A 26,482-nucleotide genomic window follows, 5' to 3' on the forward strand; every position below is an offset into this window, starting at 1 on the left:
AACACTAGGTTTTTATACCGGCGTATAACTTAAAAATATGAAAACTATTAATTATTTATGAACTCAAAAATACATTTAAAAAATACAAGTACTGCCATCTAGTCTGTGCATAAAGAAGCAGTTAATATAAAGTTTGACGTTTACGCTTAGTGCTACTAGGTGACGCTACTTAATATGCTATTCATATTAACTGTATTTAAAGCTTTTACTCATGTACTTTGCGATGTTTTTCCTTTCGTTTCAATTATTTAAGATTGAAGACGTAAGATATGCGTTTTGATTGGTTTTAGATTTTTCACAATATAAAAAGTCTTTTTTTTTACTTTCTGATATTGTAATGCAGTACGAAGTGGTGGGAAAGTCATATTTTGTAGTGTACCTCCTAGAGTAATAGTTACAAAATCCATTCATAAACTTTTTCACTTAGGATCCTTTCTTTTAAATACTAAAGCCAAGCAATAATAGTATTTGTAATAGTAGGCAGCCAATTGCGCTCACCGGTCGGTAAACGATTTGTGGGTTAAGCAACCATTAGCGCGGTCATTCCGTAGATGGGTGACCGCATAGTGGTATTTGTACTGGGCGTCTCCGTGCTTCGGAGGGCACGTTAAAAGTTGGTCCTGGTTGTTGCCTACTAAGATAACAGTCGTTAAGCCACGTCAAAGGCTTCTCGGGCGGCTTGAACAACTTTGACACTAGGTTGACCACTATACGACAAACAAACAAACAGTAATAGTAGGTAGGTAATAGGTTATTTTTATACTTCTATTTTATTCTATCGTCATACCTAATACCTAGTAGTCTTATTTCCTCTTTGCATTGTTCCACATTAATCGGGTACTCTACCAATTAAATATCATTAATATAGGTCAATGACGTCTAAACCGTCATTCTTTACGAAATAAATGAATCATTTACGACTAATATTAGGAAATTATAGTATATTATAGGTATTTACCTCATAGATATAAATAATGGGATCTTTACTAAATATAAATCCAGAAATATATTTGTTTTTTACGCCATCATTGATCTGATGATATTTCGGATTAAGTTAGCTAAAGACCTAGGACAAAGAGACATAGGGTGTTGTTTTTAAAGACATCCTTTATAGCCTAAAGCGAAGTTGCGGTGTGAATAAACGGAAAAATACTAACTGATAAAGAGATATTAATTGGTGGAGATTTTGTGCAATTCTATTGGTTATTATTTGTCCGTTTTTTCACTCCTCAAGGCAGCGCCCTGGTGGCCAAGCAGTCATGGGCAGTTGAAATAAGAGATGTCACTTAGCATGTGAACAAAACCGCGGGTCAGCTAGTTAACCTTATAAGACTAAGTAATTATTTAAAATAGTTAATGATAGATTTTTGAGGTTTGTCAAAGACGTCAACAATAGCTACTTGTTATAAAACCACTAAGGTCTAGGTAAAGTAACCGACAAGCTATGTTAATTATAAATGATAATTAATATTAAGGAAAAATGTATTGTACCAAGAATGAAAATGTCTGTGTTATTGTTAAATGTTGTATGTAGGAACCGGACGGAAATAATTTTCTTCTTACTGGGCCGAAACAAACAATCGTGTTTATCAACTTCTTCTCTAGAATAAATCAAATAAAACACTTCGTCCAAAAATATTCACTGCTATTGATTCACACTCATATACCTACTCACAAAAGATGTTTCTAAAGCTGCGAATTCAACCAGTGATAATAATGGTAATTACTTGAATCTGACCAATGATTTACGTTAATATTGTCATCATAAAACTTTAACGTAACTTGGTGTATTAATTGGTAAGGGCATGTGACCACACGTAAAATGTCGGTCCCCGTTGTTGCCAGTCAGGATAATAGTCTTTAAGCCACGTCGAAGGCCTCTGGGCAGCTTGAACAACTTTGACACTAGGTTTATCACTAAGCATACGATAAGAAGAAGAAGGGCTTGTGAACACCTCACCGCTCTATCGCTATTGATCAACAAACGAAGTGCAGTGGTTGTAAAATTATTTGGTAGTTAATATACAACAAAAAAAAATCTTTTGAAACGTGTCAATGCACACATCTATGACGTTGAACGTAAATAGTTACGATAGTTTCAATAAAGTTATTCTTAGAAAATTCCAAGCGCGGTAATAAGATGCGCGAGCGCCACTATAACTAGTGTATCACAATTAACATCAAATTATACATGCGGTTAGATGTTGTCTCAATTGACTATAATTATCTAGGAAATACCCAGAACACTATGCTATTATTAACACTTATTATACAATTCTGTAAGCCACTGTTGCGACTTGCGATGTTTTCTTAACGAGTTCTAACTTCTATGATATGATTGTTAAGTGGACTGATTGGAATGCTTCCTGAAAATATGTCATAGTTATATTATCCGATTGAACTGTTATAATTGTTCCTTCAAGATTGGTGGGAGTTCTTTGGTGATACAGACAGATGGTAGAGTTTGGGAGAGACCATGAATATGACCAAGTATATATAAGCATACATACCACTTTGGTTCTCGATCTTATGCCAGTGTAAGGATACTGCTGTAGCCCGATTTTGGACTGTCTGTACTATCGAGTCCCGAGAGTTTGACATTAAAATGTACTCCAAAAGTTGTTTCTATGTCACCCGCTAGAGGCGCTGATCAGATTATCATACAAAATAATTCGATAGCTAATTCGATTGTCGGTAGTCAATAGTGGTAGGTTCGCAGTACTGACCCTATGTCTTTTTTTGTACTCAGGCGCAACCATGTGTTATTTCGGCGTCACCTACACGATCTCACTTAGGTCGTATAGTAATAAGAATCACTGTTCATTTCATATTCATTCATTAAATAATAAAATTAAATAATCTGATAGCAAAATTGATTCGACATTGGTGATCCCGACGTGTATTTGAACACGTAGCCTTCTATTTCACACGAGAGAACTGTTATGCACTCAGTGTTTGGTTAAATAATAATAAATTATCTTTTAATTCAGTATGTATTTGTGAACAAAAACCAGACAAACCATAAGAACAACAAATCAAACACTAATTGACCGTGCACTGATTTATAAAACTTATATCAAGGCAGGTGATCGACGATTTGTTATACAACGAAAACAACTCTGCGCTTCTGAAGAAAATAGCATTAAAATATCATACATTTCACCTTGAATTTCCTGAGGTTTAAGGCTGTCCGTCAGCCTGTGACCAGGCCAGTGTGTTCTTTGATTCCCGTAAAATATTAGGCACCAAACAAGCAACGCAACATTTTAAAAGTTATGACTACCTAGCGATTAGTCCCGGCGTTGCCCGGTTTAAACAGTTATTTTACTAAGAAACCTTCACAACTTTTAAACATGAACCTTTCTTTCGAATCACCCTATCTTTAAAGAAACCTCATCATTACTGCTGCGTAGTTTTAGAGATCTAAACAATGGGACAGACGAGGCAAGAAACTATGCTTTATACATTGTAGTGAAGTAACATTAGTTAAAGTCTTGTTATAGGTTTAGGTTCGGTTGAAACAACATTTATCTACCTACACTCGATTGACTGCTACCTATACGAAAGGAAAATGAAAAGGAAACAAGCACAAGAACTGTGCAAGCCGGTCATAACTCGGCTTACTCATTTCCTTAACACCCTGTTACATCATGAACGGATTAAAGGAAAAGAAAATAACATTATTATTGTATAATATGCACGTAATTGTTCATGAAAGACGAAAAGTCGGCCTACCTGTTTACGCACTTACCGAGTATATGATTAAAGTATCCGTCATCAAACTTCTAATAGTTTACCTGTTGACTAATACGAGTACAATAATGAAAGTTGTAGGGTCAAAGACCCTTACAAATGGTTTTTAACTCGTTTTTTCTGTTTACTGTCCCATTGCTGGGATTGCCATCCCATTCCTAATCACGGGTTAGGCTTTGAGTCTATCACGCGGGCCAAGAGTGGGTCGGGGACTTTGCGTGCTTAAATTTTAGGCATGCAAGGTTTCATCACGATGTTTTACTTCGCTGTTAGAGTAACCTCAAAAAGTCTTTCATTTGCGCGGGAGGTGCCAACTTGTACCAGTCGACCAACACAGCTTCAAGAGCAGCAATAAATGTATGAAAGAAGAACTGAAAAAAATCTTATTCATAAGTGGTGAAGCCGACTTAAAGCGTTGAAACTGACGCCGTGCAAAAAAATGCGGAAAATTTCGAGTCGGTATCTCAATTAACACCTTAAATTTAATTATATGAAATATCACAAAAATATTCCTACGTTACTATATACTAATTTATAGGGATCCGTACCGAAAATGTAAAATCAGGACCCTATTACTAATAATTTTGTCTGTCTATCTTTCACCGAGCTGCATCTCATGAACCGTGATAGTTAGATATTTGAAGTATTTCACAGATAAGGTATTTCTGTTGCCGCTTTAAAAATAAATAGTAAAATCAGAAATAATATAAATATGTAAGGGGGCTGCCATACAACAGATACTTTTGCCGTTTTTATAAATAATGGTAGGTAACCCTTCGAGCGCGAGTCTGACTCGAACTAGTCTGTTATTTTTTGTATCAAAATTAAATAATCATCTATCAATCAATAGCTTCGCGCCCTATTGACCCGTAAATACCCAAAACTATTTACTATATAAGGCCTCAACAAAAAATATACAATTAATTCGGATTTTACGCAAATACTGTTTACATTTTTTGTTACGTATACATAGAATTATTTTTTATAAATCAAATGTTTTTACTAACAACGCGTTACACTATTCATAATAAATTAATTTATGATGTAAAGGAAAAAACCACAGACAAGCTGAAAGGTTGCTACGTAGACTGTAGTAGAATCATAATTATTAATTTATAATCGTTTTATTACAAATTTTATTATAATTATAATAAATAAATAAATTTAACCCATTAATGTCCCACTGCTGGGCAAGGGTCTCCTCCCGTAATGAGAGAGGGGTAAGGCCTTGAGTCCACCACGCTGGCCAAGTGCGGGTTGGGGACTTTGCATGTCTTCAATTAATGTATTAAACAAATTTTAGGCATGCAAGGTTTCCTCACGATGTTTTCCTTCACCGTTGGAGCATGTGATAATTATTTCTAATACACACTTAACTTCGAAAAGTCATTGGTGTGTTGCCTCGGGTTCGAACCTGCGACCACTTGCGTGGGAGGTGTCAACTTATACCACTCGGCTATCACTGCTTTATTATTATAATTAATTTAATATAATTTCCTGTAATTTTCGCAATGACCTGAGACTAAAGTAGTCAACTACATGATAAGAGAATTTGGAACTGTATCTCCCTTTATGACAAGCTATATATGTAAATAAAGCAAAATAAGTTTGTAAGTATCGTACCAAGTGGAGTTCACTGGTCTCAGACCATCCAGGGGAAGAAGGCATGATTTTATGTATTTATACATATATGTAATTGTTTATTTAAAGACTGTCCCAAGCCGGGACAGTTACATTCTATAATAGTGAACAAGTGTATGCACGATATACAGTTTATTTTTCAATGAATTCAAACTCCATACATAGCACTTTTTGAGTTCAATGTCCAGTCCAACTCTTCTTCCAAGAGACGAACCTATACGCAATAACGAGCTTAATATACAAATTCAAGAACATTCCATCAGATGGCAACGACAAAAGCAAAACTTCGCCTCGAGGGCTCAAATAAATCAATGTTCTTTAAACAGAAGTTACAAAACAAAACATCATGTTAGCAAGTATTTGCGTAACCGTAACTCACTACTTGTTCAGCCTTGGCCTTTATGTCTTCAAGTTGCTGAACCAAAAGATTACTTATTATGTAAGCTAGTCTTGCAATTTGTAAACAGTATAACTTAAATGAACAATGACATTAGAACGTATATATAATATGTAGTGTTAATTGAATTAGTATGTTTTTTTTAATAACCCATTCCTGTCCCAATGCAGGGCAAGAGTGTCCTCCCAAACGAAGGGGAGGTTAGGCCTCGAGTCCACCACGCTGGCCGAGTGCGGGTTAGGCACTTTGCATGCTCTCAATATATGTATTGAACAAATTTTAGGCATGCAAGGTTCCTCACGGTGATTTCGTTCACCGTTAGAGCATATATTTCCTAAACACAAAAACCAATATTGTGAAACAAATGAGCACTCATCTGCTTTCGTCAAAAGACATGATTACTTAATAAATACGTTCTTTATAATTAATTACTCGGCCGTTTTCATTGGACTATTAACTGTAGTCTAAATAAATAAGTTCCTGAATAAACCCGGATATCGTGTTCATCCGCGTTCGAACATGTTTAACGAACTTTCACTTCGAGTTCGAATAGGAAGTGCACTGTCGTGAACAATTGGTTGCCGCATTGTAATATAAAGGTTTATTAAAATTGGTACAGTTGCAAGAAGCACTATAATAATAGTCGGACAATTTAGTAGAGCCTTGTATGCGAGGTACGAAATATACAAAATTTTAAGTTTAGAATGAAATTCATTTGTTTATGCAGCGGTCAGTCACCTGTTTGCTGCAGCGTTTGTCCAATACATCGATACCTAAATTATATTATAGATCAGTCGTGGTTTTCCAGACTCTCCACTGAGTTTTCTGTCTATAGCTTTTGCTAGTAACTTCGTCTGCGTAAAATTGTCCGGGATAAAAAGTACTTATCCCATGTAGATAAAAATAGTAGATTAAAAACTATGTTTATACTAAATATTATCAAAATCCGTTTATAAGTTTTGGCGTGATTTAGTAATAAACACCCAAACGAACATCCAAAATTTTGTTATACTGAAATATTATATGATTACGGCATTATGGCAAATTGCAGTCATATGTATAATGACTAAGTTGTAAGTTGATGTAACTATGTGCAATCCTCGATGTTTGCACTTTTTGGGTCATTCACTTCATTTTACTTACGCGTCCTACTTCTGTTATAAATGCTAAAGTTCAAACTTGCATAAATAGTCACTGCACTCTCAATAGGGGTAGGCAAAGACCAAAAAAAGCTGGGTAGAAAAAATCAAATAAATCCATTAAGTTAATTATGTTTCTCTGTACTTTCTACCACAGATAATTTCTCCACTGGGTAAGAATTACATATGTGGGATGAAATTATTTTATATACGAAAGCTCTATTACTCTTTTATGGCTTTGTGGTTGAAACGATATCGTTGAACAAAAACTTACGGTGAATAATAGTTAAATTCCACGGTCAGAGTATTAATGCTACTTTACCAGTCTTAATTAAAGACAAATCTACAGCCGTTTAAAAACTTACTCATACCTTTACTAAAGCATTTTCTATGAAAATGAACATCATGTAACCGTGACTGTGCTTTAATACGAATATTTTATTTCAAACTAAGCCTAAGGCTTCTTCCCAGAACAATAAAGTTTTGACGTCAAACCTAAAAGTTAACATTAAATGTGTTTTAGAATGACCTACATTAAATCAGGGATTGCTGAATATTATGAGGTGTCTTTAAATAAAGTAATACATAGGCAACATAATCGTACATAATATTTATTTATTTACGAATAGGTATTAGCGGTTAATAAGAAAATCCTACTGATATCATAAATTTGAAAATTGGTTTGGATGTATGGATGTTTGTTATTCTTTTACGCTAAACTCCTAAGTGCTAAGTGCAATTTGATGAAATACAGCACATTATAAATTCTTAAACTCTGTGTAATAACATCCTAAATTACTACCCCCGGTTTCTGAAGTACATTTAGCGATAGTTTATTTATCCAACAGCGTTGAAACTCATACTAAAAACGTTATTGAATAGATAAACTACCGCTAAATGTACTCAGAAACCGGGCATACATGTGATGTTTTTTACTTCAGGAAAGCTTTCCACGCGAATGGAGCCACGGACTGTAGCTAAACTAGTCTATCTCAACTATAAAATTAGCTTCGACTTATAGTCATAGTAAATTGTACAGACCGATTCTTGAGATGTGCGAGGCTGGGGAAGCCTCTCTCCAATAACAATTTCTAGTGCATTCTGTCCCTATAATTATTATTCATCCAATGAAGTCATGCCTTTTACTAAGGTAAGTATAGTAACGCGTAGTATTACTAGACCCCCCTTCCCTTAAAATCAGTAGTTGAGGTGGTCGCAACGCCACTACCAGCGCGTCTGGAATGCGTGGGTTCGATTACCACACGGAATAAATAGTTTTGAGATTCAAAAATATTTGTTTCGGGTCTGGTTGTCTTTGTGTCCGTTGATTGTATGTTTGTAAAAGTCCCCTCGACAAAAGAGCAATTGCGCGGAAAATGTCTGTTTTATGAAAAAATAACATTTTTGCAAACCATTAAGGATTACTAAACACTAAGTACATAAATGAATTAAACTATACACTAGACACCGCACCCTATATTAAATAAAAAAGGTTAAAATGGCTATTTAAATCTGCGTGCCAATGTAATTATAATGAAAATCTTTATGTAGAACGCCTACTTTGTTTGCATCGCCACAGAACTTTACTAGTTCTTAGAACCAGGTGCCTTCTGTATTATACAAGTAGTGAATCGTGACTTCATTTTAAATAGGTATACCTTATCAGTGAGCAGTGATAGCCGAGTGGTTTAAGTTGGCACCTCCCACGCAAGTGGTCGCAGGTTCGAATCCGAGGCAACACACCAATGATTTCGAAGTTATGTGTGTATTAGAAATAATTATCACGTGCTCCAACGGTGAAGGAAAACATCGTGAGGAAACCTTGCATACCTAAAATTTGTTTAATACATTTATTGAGGGCATGCAAAGTCCCCAACCCGCACTTGGCCAGCGTGGTGGACTCAAGGCCTAACCCCTCCCCCTCGTTTGGGAGGAGACCATTGCCCTGCAGTGGGACAGATATGGGTTATTAAAAAAAAAAAAATACCTTATCAATAGTCAATAAGAGATTAAAATGATTAATGCCACGTTTCTGAGTACATTTAACGGTAGTTTATCCATTCAATAACGTTTTTTATATGAGTTTTAACGCTATTGAATAGATTAACTACCGCTAAATGTATCTCAGAAACCGGGGGTAAATAATTAAAAGCGTTTTGAACCAGGACATTTCAAAGCAAAAAAAACGAGGGAGGCAATTCCTTCTTGCTATCTACTTTCAAAGAACCGAATAGTTATCGAGAAATATTGTATGAAAAAATTATCAGTGCCCCCGACGTGTTTTTTTGTAGGAACGAATCTTCAAGTGAATTTTAAATGTGAAACGGTCAATGTTTCATAATCTCAAGTACAGGAGATCGCGCTACAGGCGACTTCGGCAGTTTCCCGACATTCATCCAAAATAACGTATATTCCTAACTCATCGCCACCTGAAATAATAAAAATATTTATACAAAAGATGAAAGACTATAATTAATTACGTCATTGCTACAATTATTCGAATATCGGAATTAAGTGTTTTCACACCGGTCGATTTTCAATACCTGTCTCTATTTTCCCCGTATATTTTTTGCAACATTTGACAGACGCCGTCATAGAAATATGAGAGAAGAAGCTTATGCACTGGAAATCGCCCCGTGTGAAAGCTCTCTTAAGATAACCGTCATTGTATGTTTTTCTTTTTCTTTTTTTAACTCCTAGTTCAATGGCCAGTGTTATGCAAATGAGAGCAATTTTCAAAGAAAGAAATGTGTTAATTGCAATCAACCTACTGTTTGACCTGTTTTATAAGTAGGTTGGTGCATTTCTATCTAATTTACAAGTAAACTCGAGGTAGGTAGACTCTGTTAGGGCTGCGAACCGAGTGGGAATTAATTAAATCTTTTTCTTCGCCATCTCGATTGGACTGGACACGTCTATGAACGTAGATAAGTAGTAGTAGGTAGACAAAGACGGGGAAGGCCAATTTATATAAAATCGGTCTTTGTAATATAAATAAATCATATTGTTAAAAACATTTGGCGGTTAAAAAGAGTGGCCAGGAGTTTCTTGCCAGCTCTTTCCATTGGCCCTATATTCCGATCTGGCGGTAAATTCACTTTCTGTATCATTGACTATCATAAGTGTCAGCACTTGACCTATGATTTGATTTTGATTTTTACTATAGTACCAACTTAATACAATCGAAGTATTTCTTTTGTATAGCTGAAAGTCATTTATCATATTTCAGATTTTACGCTTGTCACCTTTTTGACCTATCCATGGCCTCTAATCTCATGATTGTGTAAACATAACTACAAGATAAGATAATGTCGTATATCAATAAAGAACAAAAAGAGTGCTTTTAGGTACCTACTGTAAGTAGGCGTAGATCGAAAACACCATAAGTGCATATTGCAACACCCCTTGTAATGCAGAAAGCAATGACGTAAACGACATTTTTAAAATTAGATGAAAATTAAAATGGACTTTCTATGTCGCCAGTGACACGATATTAATACTTGTCACTGTCAATGGGAAGGTGCGCAGGTTAAATAGATTGATTGGACCGTCTGCAACAATGTGGGTGTAAGAAACTAATTTCGTTATATTGTATTCTTTATGAGGTAATTAGTTCAGTAGTGCGATTCTCTACCACTATCGACTATCAACAGCCTGCTAGCTATCGAGAAATGTAATATGAAAATCAGATCAGCGCCTCTAGCGAGTGGCATAGGAACTATATTTGCAGGACATTTTAAATGTCAAACTGTCGTTACTCGATTGCCAGTGCAAAAAATTGAGCTGCTGAAGTGTCGATATATTTGTAAACATCATTGATTTATGTCTTGGTAACAATATTTCGTGGATAGATAGTATTTTTCCGTGCTTCGGAGAACGTACACCTACTTGCTTTAATTTTTTTCTTTGTTGTATCTTATTATTAGTTTGTATTTCATCTGGCAATTTAAAAGAGTGAATAAAGCAAGATCATCAAACGGCCTATGTTTTTTACGAATGAATTATATACAAAACTAAGGCCTGTAATTTCATCTGCGTGTAAACAAAAACATAAAAAAATCCCTGTAATAAAAAACTGGAGCATTCCCAAAAAGCTTCTGCAAAAATTAAAGCGGCAACAGAGATTGCTCTATATGCACACTTACCATTTAATAATATAAACAAGATCAAATATAGTACAACAAACTTTTTTGTAGAAACCTAAAAATAGGCCTTGAGTTTAGCTGATCACAAGTTTTTGCATTCCATCAAAACCGGTTTCTAGAACTCAGACTTGAAAGGTCGACGATGTTTACCTTCAGCAAAGCAAGTGACAATTACCACTATTAATACTTAACATATCTATAAATATATTATTGAAGACATTCTCATAGCTAAGTCCACGGTTAAGCCTGCTGTGGTTTTTTATCGATATAACTCGATAGTATCTATGTGCAAAATAAAACCTCTGTTTCGTGTCATGTAAAAAATAGAACGGAATACAGAATTCTGACTTATAAATAAACTTCACTTGCAGGTTCTTTCAACCCACGGTAGAGTGGAAGTCCCCCCTTTTGCGTCAGTCTTCTGTCACTCGCGTCCATTTCTCACCGTTGTCTTAACAAGGACAAAAGTTTGCATTCTTAATAATAGTTTAATGTCATCGGCATTCTTGTATGATATCGTCCATTATCGATATTCAATTAATTTGTTTTAACAGTACAGAATTTCGGAGGCGTTGCCGGCCAGTCGTTGTTTGTATCGCGTCCTGGAACATCGCGTATAACGGTTATCGCGTTAGTCTAATACCTGTTTTCGAGGAGAAACTCCTAGTTGTATCAAAGGTGCAATCTATCTGTGTTGTAGTGCTGTGACTGTTTATGATAACGATTATAAAGTAGTTTGGTTAATTACGAAGAAGTTATCTGAGTTTGGTTTAATTTTGTGATTTTGAATTTTTTCGTAGATTGTCTGGATAGATTTTTTGATTGTTTTTTTTACTTTTTGTTTAACGTATCGTAAATAGTATTTAAAATTGGCAATTCTATAGAAAAACTACTTAAGACGTTTTGTTAACTTTCCAAAAAAGTTTAGTTTTCTAAACTTCTACTTGAGCGGCTGAGACTTAAACTTTAAATTATTTCAAGAAGTTTTAATTAAATCACGGTTTTTGATAGCGGTATTTCACACAACATGCACTTAATATTATTAGTATAAACATAGAGTATGTTTGTTTGACCTTTTTTGTCTTTAAAATAACGGAACCTTTCGGGTAAAATTTTGCAGAGCGATATTATAATATCTTGTTAAAAGAAATAAAGTTATGTTAATTTTTGACAATAACAAAAAAATCTTGATCAGAATCTAGTATATTATTGTGATATATTTATTATTTACGATGAAATATTACGTATTTCGCACATGCAGATGTACTTCAACATGTGCTGTTTACAAGCAATTAAGATAAAATATTATTATGATCATTGTAGCATGTGTTGATACAATATATTGGTCGGCATTGTTCGTAAGTAGCTGGTCTAAGTGTTTAATATCTCTTTGATTTATGATAGTTCAAGAAATATCTAAAACTAATAGCACTTTGGAATTACTAATATTTGGAACCAAACCCATATCGTGTTATAACCCGGGTAACTGGGTTGTGGAGATACGATAGGCAGTCGCTCTATGTACAACCCTAGTATTCAGCTGCATCCGGTGAGTCTGGAAATCGACTCCAACATAGTTGGAAGAAAGACTAGCCTGATGATAAAAAAAACGGTCACGAAAATCTATCCAGCCGTTCATTAGACATAAATGGTGTTAATAACACAGTTTGTTTTAAATTGCGATTTGTTTGACATATTAAAGATTTATAGATATTAAAATATATTCATTAGAAATAATATATAACATATTATGTTTCTCAAATAACTTATTTGTAAACAGAGTGAGTCACAAACAGGTTCAACTAAAATGTGGTTCTCATTGTCACTGATATTTGTGATGACGTCACGCGTGTTATCAGACTTGAACAGTACGCAAATTGTTGCCGAGAGATTGAGTGATACTGCTACTAAGAGTGCAACATTGGTTAAGTGTTGTAATCCGGGTATGGTGTTCTTAAAGAAGAATAAAACATGCATAGATTACGATGCCCCGTTTGAACCAAATGTGTATAGATCGGTGAGACCTGATCTTGATGAAAAGATAGATTTCGATATGAGAAACTTCGATGTCAAGTATAAGGCTATGAATTGTAGTCAGTTCAAAAATACTATATATTTCATAGCGCGAGAAGGTGCTTTCTTTCATCTGCTTGAGGTAAGTGTGCACGTTTTTTGTTTGTATGTTGTTCTGCGCCTGATTTTCTTCCCTACATTTATTCATTTATCGTACCTACGGTTAGTCTAGTGTCTTTATTTAGTGTCAAAGCTTTTCAAGCCGCCCAAAAGACCTTTGACATGGCTTCACAACTGCTATCTTATTCGAGAACAACTAGGACCGAAGTTTTAAGTGTCCTGCGAAGTACGGAGACGCTCAGGTTAAATACCACTATGCGGTCGCCTATTTATAGAATGAACACCTCAAATATTTTAACCGGCCGATAAGCGCAACTGGCTCTGATACGGTATAGGATGGGTTGGTGGTACTGCACACTTCGTCAAAGTGCCGTTATTCCTATTATAAGTGTCGCCTGGACTACTTTTAGGAAATATTCTAATAAGAATTTAGAAAATACCAAAATTTTCTCGATACGGGAACCCAAGACCATATTATGATCAACAGTCGGATACACTACCGATCGCGCCACATAAACAGCATAATATTAAGTAGGTTTAGAAGTCGTCAAAGTTTTCATACGCTTAACTATCATATTATTGCTAGGCGCCAGAAGACGCTCAGTGTTATTTACTCCATAACGTCATGGACGTAATAGGCTACTTCATTGGCAGTCAAATCAGCTACTCTTTGTGAAATGTCCAGATAATATATAACGACTAAAGTATGGCATTTTAGTTAGGCTCGAAGAAGAATTGTCTCTGTTTGTAATCATGTCTCAAGGTTAAAAGATAATAAAACATACGTTATTATTTTTGAATGTGCATTTTGCCTGAATAAGAACTTGAATTTTTTTGTGAACGTAGTCACGTACCACTCTGCGTATTTCAGTATTTTTACGACTGTTCAGATTTGTCTTATTTGCCCGGTAGAAGCGTTTTAAGAGCTTATGAAAAGTCTGTTTCAAATGTATTTGGTACGAAAAAAATGGAAAATTCACATAGTATTAGACTGATTTAAACAGCTCAAATAAAAGATTAAGTTATTTTTTGAATTGATGAACAGTATCTTCCTATGGGAGTTATAAGACTGGAATGGATGAGAGTGGAGGATCATAGAAATGGTGTATTGAGGAGAAGTTTATACGCAACAATAAGTAGAAGTAGGTTTAATAAATAGGTATGATTTCTATACAGTAGCTCAATTCTCTCTATCGACTACCGACAACCGACCTGTCATCGAGAAATTTTGTATAAAGATCTGATCAGCACCTCTGACGGGTGTCGTAGGAAATATTTTGGCAGTACATTCTAAATGTCAAAATTTCGATAGCTAGCCGGTTGTCGGTAGTCGATAGTGGTAGAGAATCAAGGCACTGATCAGCGCCTCTGACGGGTGTCGTAGGAAATATTTTGGCAGTACATACTAAATGTCAAAATTTCGATAGCTAGCCGGTTGTCGGTAGTCGATAGTAGTAGAGAATCAAGGCACTGATCAGCGCCTCTGACGGGTGTCGTAGGAAATATTTTGGCAGTACATACTAAATGTCAAAATTTTGATAGCTAGCCGGTTGTCGGTAGTCGGTAGTAAAAGAGAATCGAGCTACTGATCAGCGCCTCTGACGGGTGTCGTAGGAAACATTTTGGCAGTACATACTAAATGTCAAAATTTCGATAGCTAGCCGGTTGTCGGTAGTCGGTAGTAGTAGAGAATTGAGGTACAGATGATCCTTTTTATACTAATAAAGAACAGTACCTCGATGAACCACTATCGACTACCGACAACCGGCTATATAGCTATCGAAATTTTGACATTTTTAGTAGTTGTAGAGAATTGAGCTACTGGTTAGTACGAATTATTTATAAGTATTATTTGTCATCGCACATCAAATTAATTTACAAATAAATTCTCAAGGGAAATTATAATATCCACCGATCACGTTCATGTTTACAAGTCGTATGTTTTGTTGTCACCCTACTGCGAATAATATTAATGGAGTACCTCCATATCATGTCACAGTGAAATAATTCATTTTGATAACAAAAATATGCTTTAACAGTTTGTGTCCAGTTCTTGGTAATAACTGTCGTGTATAAGAAAGTGACAAAAAAGTAAAAAAGATTGAGGTTTCGTTTTAGGACTTACGGTTAAGTGCCTGATAAGTAAACTAGTAGATAGAGTGACGGCAAATATATGAAAACATCTGATAAAATTCTGATTATTAAGTCAATTGATACTCATTCAAACGTAGTCAAACCGGGGCTAAGTATAGAGAAACAATAATTTTATATGTTAACTATCTTAATTCCATTATCATTGATATCCCTACATACATCTATTTAATTGCAGATTTTTATACATCAGATAAAGGTCACTTTGTGTCTAGATCCTTTTATTTATTTTGTACCTACTAGGTAATAAATAAGTTGAAAAGCTAATTAGTGAAGTTACTTTAGATAGATAGTTTTCCCGTAGGAACTGTAAACAAACTGCCTTTGGTAAGGTTCCCATAGGTACTGTAATTCTATTTATTGTACCCATTATTTTTAGTTACGTACCTGCGTAAAGTAAGTACATTTTCAACACTATCCTATATGGTAAAATAATGTCCTCTGCGTCTGTCTTTCGGTCTGTTCGCGATGGGCTCAAAATCAATTTGACGAGTTTCTATACTGTGTTAGTCATTTTTTCTTATCGGTGCTAGGAAGTATAATTATTTTGTTAGGTCACATTAAGTTTCAGCGAATAAACAAAAATAATAAGACATGAAACTCATTGAACCTGTAAGAATAAATTCACGAATAATATATTAGCCATTTTTAAGGTTTAGGTTTCAAAGACTATTAGAAACGTACGTAGTTTTTGCATGAGTATAACAGGTATTTCGCGTTTTCCCGAGGGTGTTAATTGCGTGATATGGGTCTAATTATATATAATTTATTATTTTCGTGATACATGTTTTTTCATGAAAGTATTCACGATTGTAGTGTATATTTTCATGAATACATTTGTTGTGCAAAGATTGTTTACATTTTTTTCGTAGAGCGACAATTAAATTACAAAATTTTATTAAATAGAGCCTATTTTTCTTGTTTACTTTGGTGTATAATTTTCAAGAAATAACAACATAGTAAAATAACTAAAATTTTCGTTTCATTACTCGGTGTACGGTGGAAATAATATTTTTTGTTTCATGAAGCTTGCAAGTGTATAATACACTCGCATATTGACGTATTGTTGGAAACGTTAGTAACTGCTAAATTAATGTTTTTATTTCTCTAAATTTTAAAGCCACCTATTCATTATGTTTCATTTTTCTAAGTATAACATGACGCACATTCGTATTTACGTAGAAAAATTATAATTTAAAGCGACCGCGGCAGGAAGGGTCTACAAAACACGCTGTTTTTTATGAGCTTGTTTTTGAATAACTTTAAACTAATTAACATTTTTTTGCGAACATTATAGTCGAAGTAATTCTTAATTCATTAAATAGGCTATTTGTAAAAGCTGACTAGTTTGTTTTAGCGTTGTTATTGAATCTCAAATCCTAATCGCGGAGTGTGAATTGAGAACTTGTTTGCCAAGAAAATGATTTTAAAGTAAAACAAATCTACCGATAAAAGATACCTACAATATAATAATTTAATGATTTGTAATCCTTAATTTAGTTGAGTAGATACCTATAGTCCTATATTCAATGTATTTAGACTTTTTCGGGGAAATATTCATAAGTTATCAGTCAGTAGGTATTTGTATTCTAGTGCAGCCTAAAAGCTGCTTTCTTATCAGTGAGCCTATCAATTTCACGTATCACTTATTTTTATTGTGTTTTTGCATATGTACTACTGTGTACAAACATACTATACGACCTGAGAATCTCCAGTACTTGTGATTTTAGCGTCAACATCTGAGTATTTTTCAGAACCTGTACTTTTTATATTTGCCCTCACTTAATTTTTTTCTCTCAGTCTTTTCAAAGAAACAAAGATGGCCAGGTCGATCTATTTGTTTTAAACGTAAAATATTTTTAATATTGGCATGATAATAACTTATGTAATAACTTAGGACAAAAGGTCCTTTAAGTAGAGACTAAATAGATTTATCGACTGGTATTACATATGTAGCCGTAACAAGTTGTGAGATCTATGGATCTCACAACTTGTTATGGCAGAGACACTGAGCGACTTGGGAATTTTTACAGGATGTTTTTGAAAGCATATTGTTTGTAATAAATTATTTTTATTTAGGTATATGACATCTCCCAAAATAAATTCTGGATATTTCCGTATCTGAAACTTCACACGCCTTAACGATGTCGTCAATGATCATCAAATAAAACGACTCAGTGGAAGCTAAATATAGACTTTTATTAAGCCAATTCTCACGTGGTGTATATCCTTCGTCGCGGGAGTTCCAAACTAACATTTTAAGAAACGAACCGGAATCAACACAAATGTAAGTGAATCATACGAAGTACTAAGAGTACTTGAATCTCGAGCACTATTTCGAGTACACCGAATAGATACCTTCTGAACCTTTTAAGTGACTTACTCCCGGTTTCTGAGGTACATTTAACGGTAGGTTATCTATTCAATAGCGTTAAAACTTGCATCGATAATCAGGTCAGACATTTTACAGAAGTACTGCTAGACATATACATCAAATTCCATAACGCCTGGTCTTGAGGCATATACTTTCAATGTCTCCAATGACCTTTAGTCGTAAGTCCATCTTGTAAGGGACCTTAGCACACATCGGTTTTCCAGTCTTCTTCGATCACACAGCTCGATTGTTGTTTCACATTATTCAAGCTTAAATCTAAATAGGTTAAAATATTTTAACCAAAACAAAGCCAAGTCACAAAGTAGTCATGCTTCCAAAAACTGGGTTTAAATAAAATGAGTAATATTCGCGTAAATATTTGAAACTACTATTACATCTTTTACGCTGAGTTATATATTTTTTCTTTTAACCCCTGTGAAGTAAACTGTGGTTTAACTTTATTCACCTTTACGAAAACGTGACCTCAAATAATTAATTAAGCCGTCAGTTATCGTCTAAAATAAGTATCAATGTTAAAATCATTGGACGTCACATAACAAGTTAATGACAAAAACCACACGCAAACCGGTTCAGTTATTTTGGAGATAAACACACAAACAACCGCAACACTGACCGCTTTTGTATCTTCACTTTGAAATGAAGTACCGGTCTGTTTAAATATTATACGACGTAAACATCATCAATTGTTAGAATCCCACTCGGGACAAATATTTGTATGTTGATAAATATGTTCTGAGCCTGGTTATTAATTTATCTATGTATATAAGTATGTAATTATAAGTATACTGCACGTTTGGCGCAGTGGTTAAAGTGGTCAACTCGCCGTAATAACCGTCGCGCCTTGTGTGGTGGTTCGAATCCCACCAGGGACAGATATTTGTGTGAGGAGCACGAGTATCTGTTCTGAGTCTGGTTGATAATTTCTTTATATGTATGTATTTAGAAGTATATAAGTATGATTATCAGTTATTTGGTTACCATAGTAGCTCTGCTTAGTTGTAGTAGTCGTTTGGAATCAAATAACCGTGTGTACTTGTTCATGATATTTATTAAATTAAATGTAGCTTATTGTCCGATCTGTTAAACAAAAGAGTCATGTGCCTTAAATAAATTTAACGAGCCGTGACAATAAAAAACGGATTTGATTGAGCTGCCATCAACCTTCATTGTTGCTCGGTACATTTTTTTCATGTTCAATGTCTTCTTCGTAGATGGATGCCGTCATTTTTAAACTATGAGTAGGCACAGGCGTCAAAATAGCTCTACAAGCAAAATGAACATTCCCATTCAGTTTTTATGACGCAATTATCATAAACAAACAGTCTGCGAACGAGTCATTAATGTCCAGTTACTTTGACGAGAACAAAATAGTAAATATGATTCAATTTAATTGTCATTAATCGTCTTAGTAGGTGCGCGTGAGTTGAACGAAACCCTTCTGCCGCGAGTCGACTGAGACTTGATTTTTGTAATCAAAGTAGTCGCTGCGAGACTCCCGTACGCGACGGACGTGTGCAGTGATTAATCAAAATGCGTGCTATAATAACTATTATATTTGCGATCGTGTCGGGTACTGTGTCGGAACAATGTAACCGCGAAAACAGTGTTGAACTAACTAACCATTCGTATAATGGTATAACGTATAGGGAGGGTGAATATTTTGTGGACAACGTCACGGGACTTGAAAGAGGCTGTGTGTGTATGAAGGAGAAATGTGCCCGAAAATGCTGTCCTTTTGGCGAGGCGTACAATCCGTATACTAAATTGTGTCAGCAGACTCCGGACAAGTTTAGTCCGAGAGTATGGGATGACTCCACTGTGGTCGAAGGATTTGACGTGACGAAGGAATTCCATTTCTTGTTTTACAAGATGAACTGCTCGCAGGAGTTGAATGAATCAAGAGTGCCAGTTGACGACAGTATTACCAAATTGCAGCTACAAACGGTGAGGATAATCTTATGTTGTTATTACTATGTGGAATAACCATTGTAAAAACGCGATTGTGACGCAAAAACGTGTAATTATTTTTATAAACGGAAGGCTTATATAAGGTACAAAAGACATCAAAGCTAATTTGTCTAAAGGTGTTAAATTCAATAACCTCTTTATGTATGGAGCATTTATTCATTTTTTACTGGCTCCATACACTCAAGGTAACGACAGAAAAAATATTGATAATTTGTCAGTCTCGTTGTACAGTAACTAAATAATTCTGCGAGTTATTTCAACAGGAAAACTTTGATAAAACTACGTCTATGTTTATTTTGTGGTGACAAGTAATAAATCAAATATCAGTTTTGAAGATGGAGGCTTTTTATAAACAGAGCGCGTTACATAACGGGCCGGAATTCCCGAAGCCGAAACAACTTAGTATGTAAGTAACATCAATGTACACAAGCATGGGTTTTTTGCACTCGTCTGTATCGAACTGCAATTTATAATGATAGTAAAACTGGTTTTGGACCGCAACTTCGCTTGTATTGCGTTATTGCTTCCCGAGACCTACCTTCTATTTTCTGGTGAAAAGGGAGTTTAGTTAGTCCCGCAAAATAGTGCCCAGATTAAGAAAGTATGCAGTTCTTAAAAGAAGTTTCATATCTTATGGATAAATGTAGTATAACCGATGGATAAAGTGACGGTTTTAGAACAAAATCTGTCATTTTACATGTTAAATTACCCAATTCTTATTCAGAAGTGGCGAAACCGTCCATTTAAAATTGCCTCATAACAACACACTACATCTTGTTGCAATAAAACCTAGATATTGAACATACCACTGCCAAGCTTTTTCGCGTTTTTGATTACTTCACAACGTAATGTCAAAGTTATTTTGTTGGAAGCCTTTGAGATGACTTAATGACAAACCATGGACCGTATTTCGATGTGAATTATGAAATTTTAAATTCCCTTAAAACGACAACACTACAAAAATACGCGCGAAAGGTTGCTTAACCTACTGATTGCAAACCACTCGAAAGGCCTTTGGAATGGCTTATCGTGATGAGAAGAACCAGGTCCGACTTTTAACGTGCCCTTCGACGCACGGAGACGCTTATTTCAAATACCACCATGCGGTCACTCATCTATCTGTTAGAAAAAGCGTGAGCAAATGTCTGATAAGCTATTTGATACGTATTTCGAAGTGGAGAAACTAGGCATAAGGATCAATTGTATTAAACTGTGAATACGAAATGAGACTAGGCAAAAAGATAATACTACAAAGCCTAGGTACTTGACTACAATATGTATGCGCAAGCAGTGACCACAGATACACATACTACATTGTATGAACATAATATAACAATAAAGGTTTAAAGTGCGGATTTTTGCAAATCTTTTCCTCCAATAATATACTGTCTCATGATTGCCTTTGCCGCGTTGATTGAAGTAGAAAACGCGGAAAGAAAAGTAAATAGGAAAAAAGTGTGTTTACATTCATTACTGTCTTATATTTTAAAGCTTGACAAGGGCTATGAGAGGCCAGGCCTTTGAGACAGTGACTGTTTTTAGAAAGTATTCCTCTTTCAGAACCAATTTCTTTTTAAGCACCTATGGTGGCGGCATCTATAAGCAGCAGAATAAATAATAATAATATCCTTTTGCTATTGCTGAAAAAATAATACTCCATTTTAGAGCTATCAGACATGCAAGGTTTGTTCACGATGTTTTTTTCCAAAAAAAATAAATGTTTGGATGTTAAATCGGATGACCAATAAATAGTATACAAAACAACTGTGTTCAAGGAAATTGGCTCGAAATATAATAATAATGTAGTCAAAATCATTTATATTTTCCGGAAAATCTGGCTGCCTTTACAAAATACGAGGTTGTTTTTCCGCTATTTGTGTTCGAAATATATCTAATTTTATATAACTATTTATATTTGCTATCATTCGTTTAGATGCTAACAAGATTTCAACATCAAATATTAGAATGAAGGCCGATGGAAAGTGACATAGACTATTAGAAATGTCTTTGGGTTTTCTTGATGTTTACCGTTGCAAAATGGATTTTCCTACCTAGAATCGAAGATCCGTTTTGACCGTAAATGTACACTTTAAACCACAAATATTGTGTGTCTCAGGGTCATAATTTTGAAATTAATTTTGACATTTATGTCAAACTAGAGGCCGTACAAAACATTTTCGGCCTAGACTTCAGTTTTCCCGTTTTCGCAACATTTTTTTATTGTTGTTCAGTCTAGTCAGGCAGTCTCCTTCCACGGCTAGTGTAAAACGTTAGGCAAACCTGGGTGCATGATGCAAATGGAGTTTCGAGTTATTTTCCAAATATTCTCGATTAATATTAGATTATAGACCGCAACATGACGCGGTAAACAAATAAATTATTCATGCCTTTGATAACTTGTATTTTTAATAACTATGAATTAGTTAAAACTATTGTCGTCACCAGAATCCCATTATAAAATGATACAGCATTCTATAAATTCTCGTATATTTTTATCGACGTAAACCACAGATACATATCATGTATAAACATTAAAATTACATATAATCTGTTGTCTAGCGAAGATAAATGCTGTAGGTATGCTATAATTATCTTTGTTCGAAGAAAATGCGAAATCATTTAACGACATAACGAGGATAGAATTATACGATCAACCTTTAGTAGGCAAGCTACTGAAGCGCGATTCTTTTCAATCAACGCAGTTACAATATACTGAAAATTGGCTGATCAGATTTTAATACATTTTTTTTTATAACTAGCTGATTGACAGTCGATAGTGATAGAAAATTGAGATACTGGTAGTTGTTACCTTTTACTTACCAGTATTTATAAACTTTGCTTGTAATAAAAAGCATCTTAATGAGATTATATTTTCATCCTTTGTCGTGTTCAATCATTTGGGTAAATATTTTTAGAATAAACTAAGTATAAAAACCTACTATGATTAGACCATAAAATAGTAGTAATAATACATTTTATATATAAACTATGGTAATACCTAAGGTAGTTTTAGTCACTGACTGAAATGCAGCTTACGAAATCAGTAGGAACTAATTATTTTCTAACATAACTTCAGTTATTTGATACGAAGACATTACGTGAAAACCAATCAGAAAATCGAGTAGGTAATTAATCTTAGTTATTAATCAATTAGGTTACCTACCCACATTTACTTCCTACTTGTATTATTAATGCAAAAGTTTATAAGCATGAATAGGTAGTTAGTATGTTTTTCTGAGATTTTCTGTTAAGAATTTCTTAGAGATTGCCCGGAGTTCGGAAGTTGAGGTCGAAGACCTCCGTGCCTCGGAGAGCACGTAAGGCCGTCGGTCCTGCGCCTGACCTCTCACTGGTCGTGTCGGTTATCCGTCCCACCAAACTATGCGAGTGATGGAATAGAGAGTGTACCTGTGTATTGTGCACACACTTGGACACTATAAACAAAGTCCTGCACAGATGGCCAGTTTCAATGAAACTGACCGCCGTAGCCGTATATCGGCTAGGAGGACATTATTATGTTAGTAAGTATGTTTGTAACTCTTTCACAAAAATAGTACTGGACGGATTTTAATGTAATTTGCTACACATATAGCTTATAACCCGGATTAACATATCGAGGGTATAGTGCTAAAACCCAATAAGTGACAAATAAAAAAAGATTTTTGCGCTCTTTCTAGTTCATAGTGTAATCAAATAAGTTAAATTTCCCAGTGCAAAGCAAATTATTTTAAGTAATAACCAAATAAAATGCATGTGTTTGTCCACAACTGAACCGATTACCGATTTTATACTTATTGGGTTCAGCACTATACCCTCGACATAGGTTATTTTTTACCCGGGAAGTCTTTTCACGCGGACGAAGTCGTGAGCAAAAGCTAGTAGTCTATAAATAAGTGTAGATTTGCCTGACTGCGCGTGCGCATCCTTGTTCACTAAATGGTCAGTGTATAGATAATTACTCATTGTTAAGGAGTGTTCTCAAGGATAGGGTCAGCTCTTATCTATCGGTTAAAAACAAAGTAATACGAAGCCTTGAAGGGTTATCTTTAGTAAAGTTAATTACTGTAGTAAATTGTATTACTATTTGTGCATTTGTATGTATTGTGTAGTAACATAGTAAATTATTACTTTAACGATTATTGAAGCGACAAAAGAGCAAATCTTGCGTAGAGGAGCTGTCATTTTAAGAAAAAAAATGTGGATCGCACAAATTGTTCCGTATGGGAATCGAATCCTCCCGACGCAATGGTAGCGGCTTGGCGACCTATTTTCTCTGTATTTCCAAAAATATATGAGTATAGTTATATCATACAGGTCACCGTCAGCTGGCCAATTATACCTATTCTAAATCCTGAATTTTGTATACATCCGCCAACAACGAAACTTGTATACAAAATCACTCTACTGACTTGTTCACTGCCTACATAAATGTTACAAAATAACTATTAGGTAAATCTGTGCAATAGATGTCCAAATCAAAATGTCTATTACGTCTTTATGACTCTTAAGGAATCACGGATTTAGTTTTTGGACCATCGTTTAATGAAAAACATATAAAACTATCAAAATCAAATAAGTACAAATCTCATAAAAATCTGTGACGTAATTTGGGACATTAGAATCTATACTTTAATGCTAATATGTGAAAGTGTGTCTGTCCTTCAATTATGTCAAAACAGAGCGACGTATTAGAAATTATTATCTTTTGTTCTAACCGTGAAGGAAAACATTATTATGAAAATTTGTATATCTAACCCCCGGTTTCTGAGTACATTTAGCAGTAGTTTATCTATTCAATAGCTTTTTTTTGTATGATTTTTTACACTATTTAATAGATATACCAAATACTACTACTACCGCTAAATGTACCTCAGAAACCGGGGGTAAAAGTATTTTTATACATTTTTTTAAGGCAATCTAAGTCTCCAATCTACACTTGGTCAGCTTAATGGGCTGAAGGCCTAACAGCTCAATCAATTTGGAAGAAAACCCTTGCCCAGCAGTGGAGTAACGTAATCATAATAATGGGTTAAAATTATACATAAATTCAATAATGCACTATTTACTCTGATAACAGACGATACAGGCGAAGTCACGAGAATAAACTAGTAATAAATAAAATATTACCGAATAAGCTGTTATCTATTAAACAATTATACAGTCGTTAAAAATCGTTTAAGATATTAAGACCAATTAATAGTTCATACAAAATCCGGGAGAATCTTTAAATAATATTATTGAGAATGCATTGTTATGTCTAGTTAAAATTAAGACGAAAAACGCGTATATTTTTGCAACTAACAGCCGGCTATGGAAGAACATTTATGTGTAATGAGTTTTGTTTATGAGGAACATCCTTTGCGTGCATATGCACTTAGCTTTGTGTGTCAAGCAAGTACGAAACAGTAGGCAATTCTGTATAGTCTGCACTGTCGAGTATCGAGAGTTTTAACATAATATAAGGAAGTAGGAGTATAAGGAACGAGGAATAGTGGCTAGAGACGTTTGAAAAGAGTGTGAGTGATGGAATTGGAAGCCGTCGATGTTGTTGTCTCCATGCTAGCTATTTTTCTTGCATCCCTCAAATTTGTATTAGGCATACTCATAAGCCACAGGTTCTTATATTCAGAAAAAAAAATGTTCGTATGTCATGCTACAAACTAATTCCTTTCGGCATTAATCGGCCTAGCCGCCGGCAAAACCGAATGTGTGTAGATGAACCCGATCGGCACAAGCGAAACAAGTGAGTCGAGTCGGTTTTGTTGTTCGGTAATTTTGCCCAACCGAATGTGCGAACCGAATTTGTGTGTACTATGTAGCAAACCTTACATTATAGTACCTACATACTATGATGTTCAAAATGATAAATCGTTGTACTCTTGCGAATTTGTGTATATGTACGTGCGCATCTTTGAATGATCGCTATGAGTCAATTTATTAAATTGTTGTTGTATTTTAGCCTGTTATTCCTCCGAGTAATTTCATTAAGAGTTAATTGTTTACCTCGTGACGAAACTTATATACGTCATAAGAGTTCTTCAAGGATGTAATATTTCCCAACAAGTGCGGTGAGTGTAAATTGCGTGACCCGTACAGGAAAAATTATCATATTAATAACGTAGAATGCTAATAAGTTTATTGGCGTTATATAAGATCAAGTAACTTATATGCTAAGATTTATATGATTGGACAGATTAAACTTAGTAACCCTAAAATTGTTTTAATTTACGGTTATTTTAGTTTTTCCACCTGAGTATGAAGATGATGGAATAGAGAGTGTATATTTGGCTGGTTTCAATGAAACTAACCATATTGTAAGAAAATATCGGATAAGAAGTCATTTTTAGTATTTCCGTAAGTTGTGAAACTAGGAATCATGGAATCATCGTACAATATTAGCACAGTCAATAACACACACATATGGAAGCGTTTGTTTGTTTGTTCGCTATAAGTGTAAACCGTTGGCAAGAGGTTAATAGCTATAAATTATGGGCAAAAGGGAATGGTCTTTATCGGGCAGATTGCCAGGAAACAATGAAGGTACATTATAATATTGTAGAAGTAGCACCATAATATAATACTTTAAAAAAAAAATCTTACATATATATATAACATCACGCCTGTTTTACCCAAGGGGTAGGTAAAGGTGTACCATATGAAATAGACACTACGTTTTACCATTACAATGGTAAAGTTATGTAGGTACCAGTCACGTAGAGTCTATTCCCATACACAAGGCAAATTACCAAACTTCAGGCAA

The 26,482-nt window shown here is 34.8% G+C and overlaps 1 protein-coding gene across 5 annotated transcripts in view; it reads left to right on the forward strand.

The window, feature by feature from the left end:
• The window catches only part of LOC142977660 (putative G-protein coupled receptor Mth-like 3), a 70,850-nt gene that overhangs the window by 26,882 nt on the left and 17,486 nt on the right, over positions 1-26,482 (forward strand). Inside the window, exon 1 of one of the 5 annotated variants that reach the window (XR_012959718.1) lies at positions 12,844-13,230. The exons of 3 other annotated variants lie outside the window; for them this stretch is intronic. The gene's annotated coding sequence lies outside the window, so the exon portion shown is untranslated. Of the gene's footprint in view, positions 1-12,843; positions 13,231-19,172; positions 19,699-26,482 lie in introns of those variants that run through there. One more of the 5 variants, XR_012959717.1, reaches the window with a different exon arrangement.

The sequence above is a fragment of the Anticarsia gemmatalis genome, chromosome 13 (assembly GCF_050436995.1).
Source record: "Anticarsia gemmatalis isolate Benzon Research Colony breed Stoneville strain chromosome 13, ilAntGemm2 primary, whole genome shotgun sequence".
Classification (NCBI taxonomy): Eukaryota; Metazoa; Arthropoda; class Insecta; order Lepidoptera; family Erebidae; genus Anticarsia; species Anticarsia gemmatalis.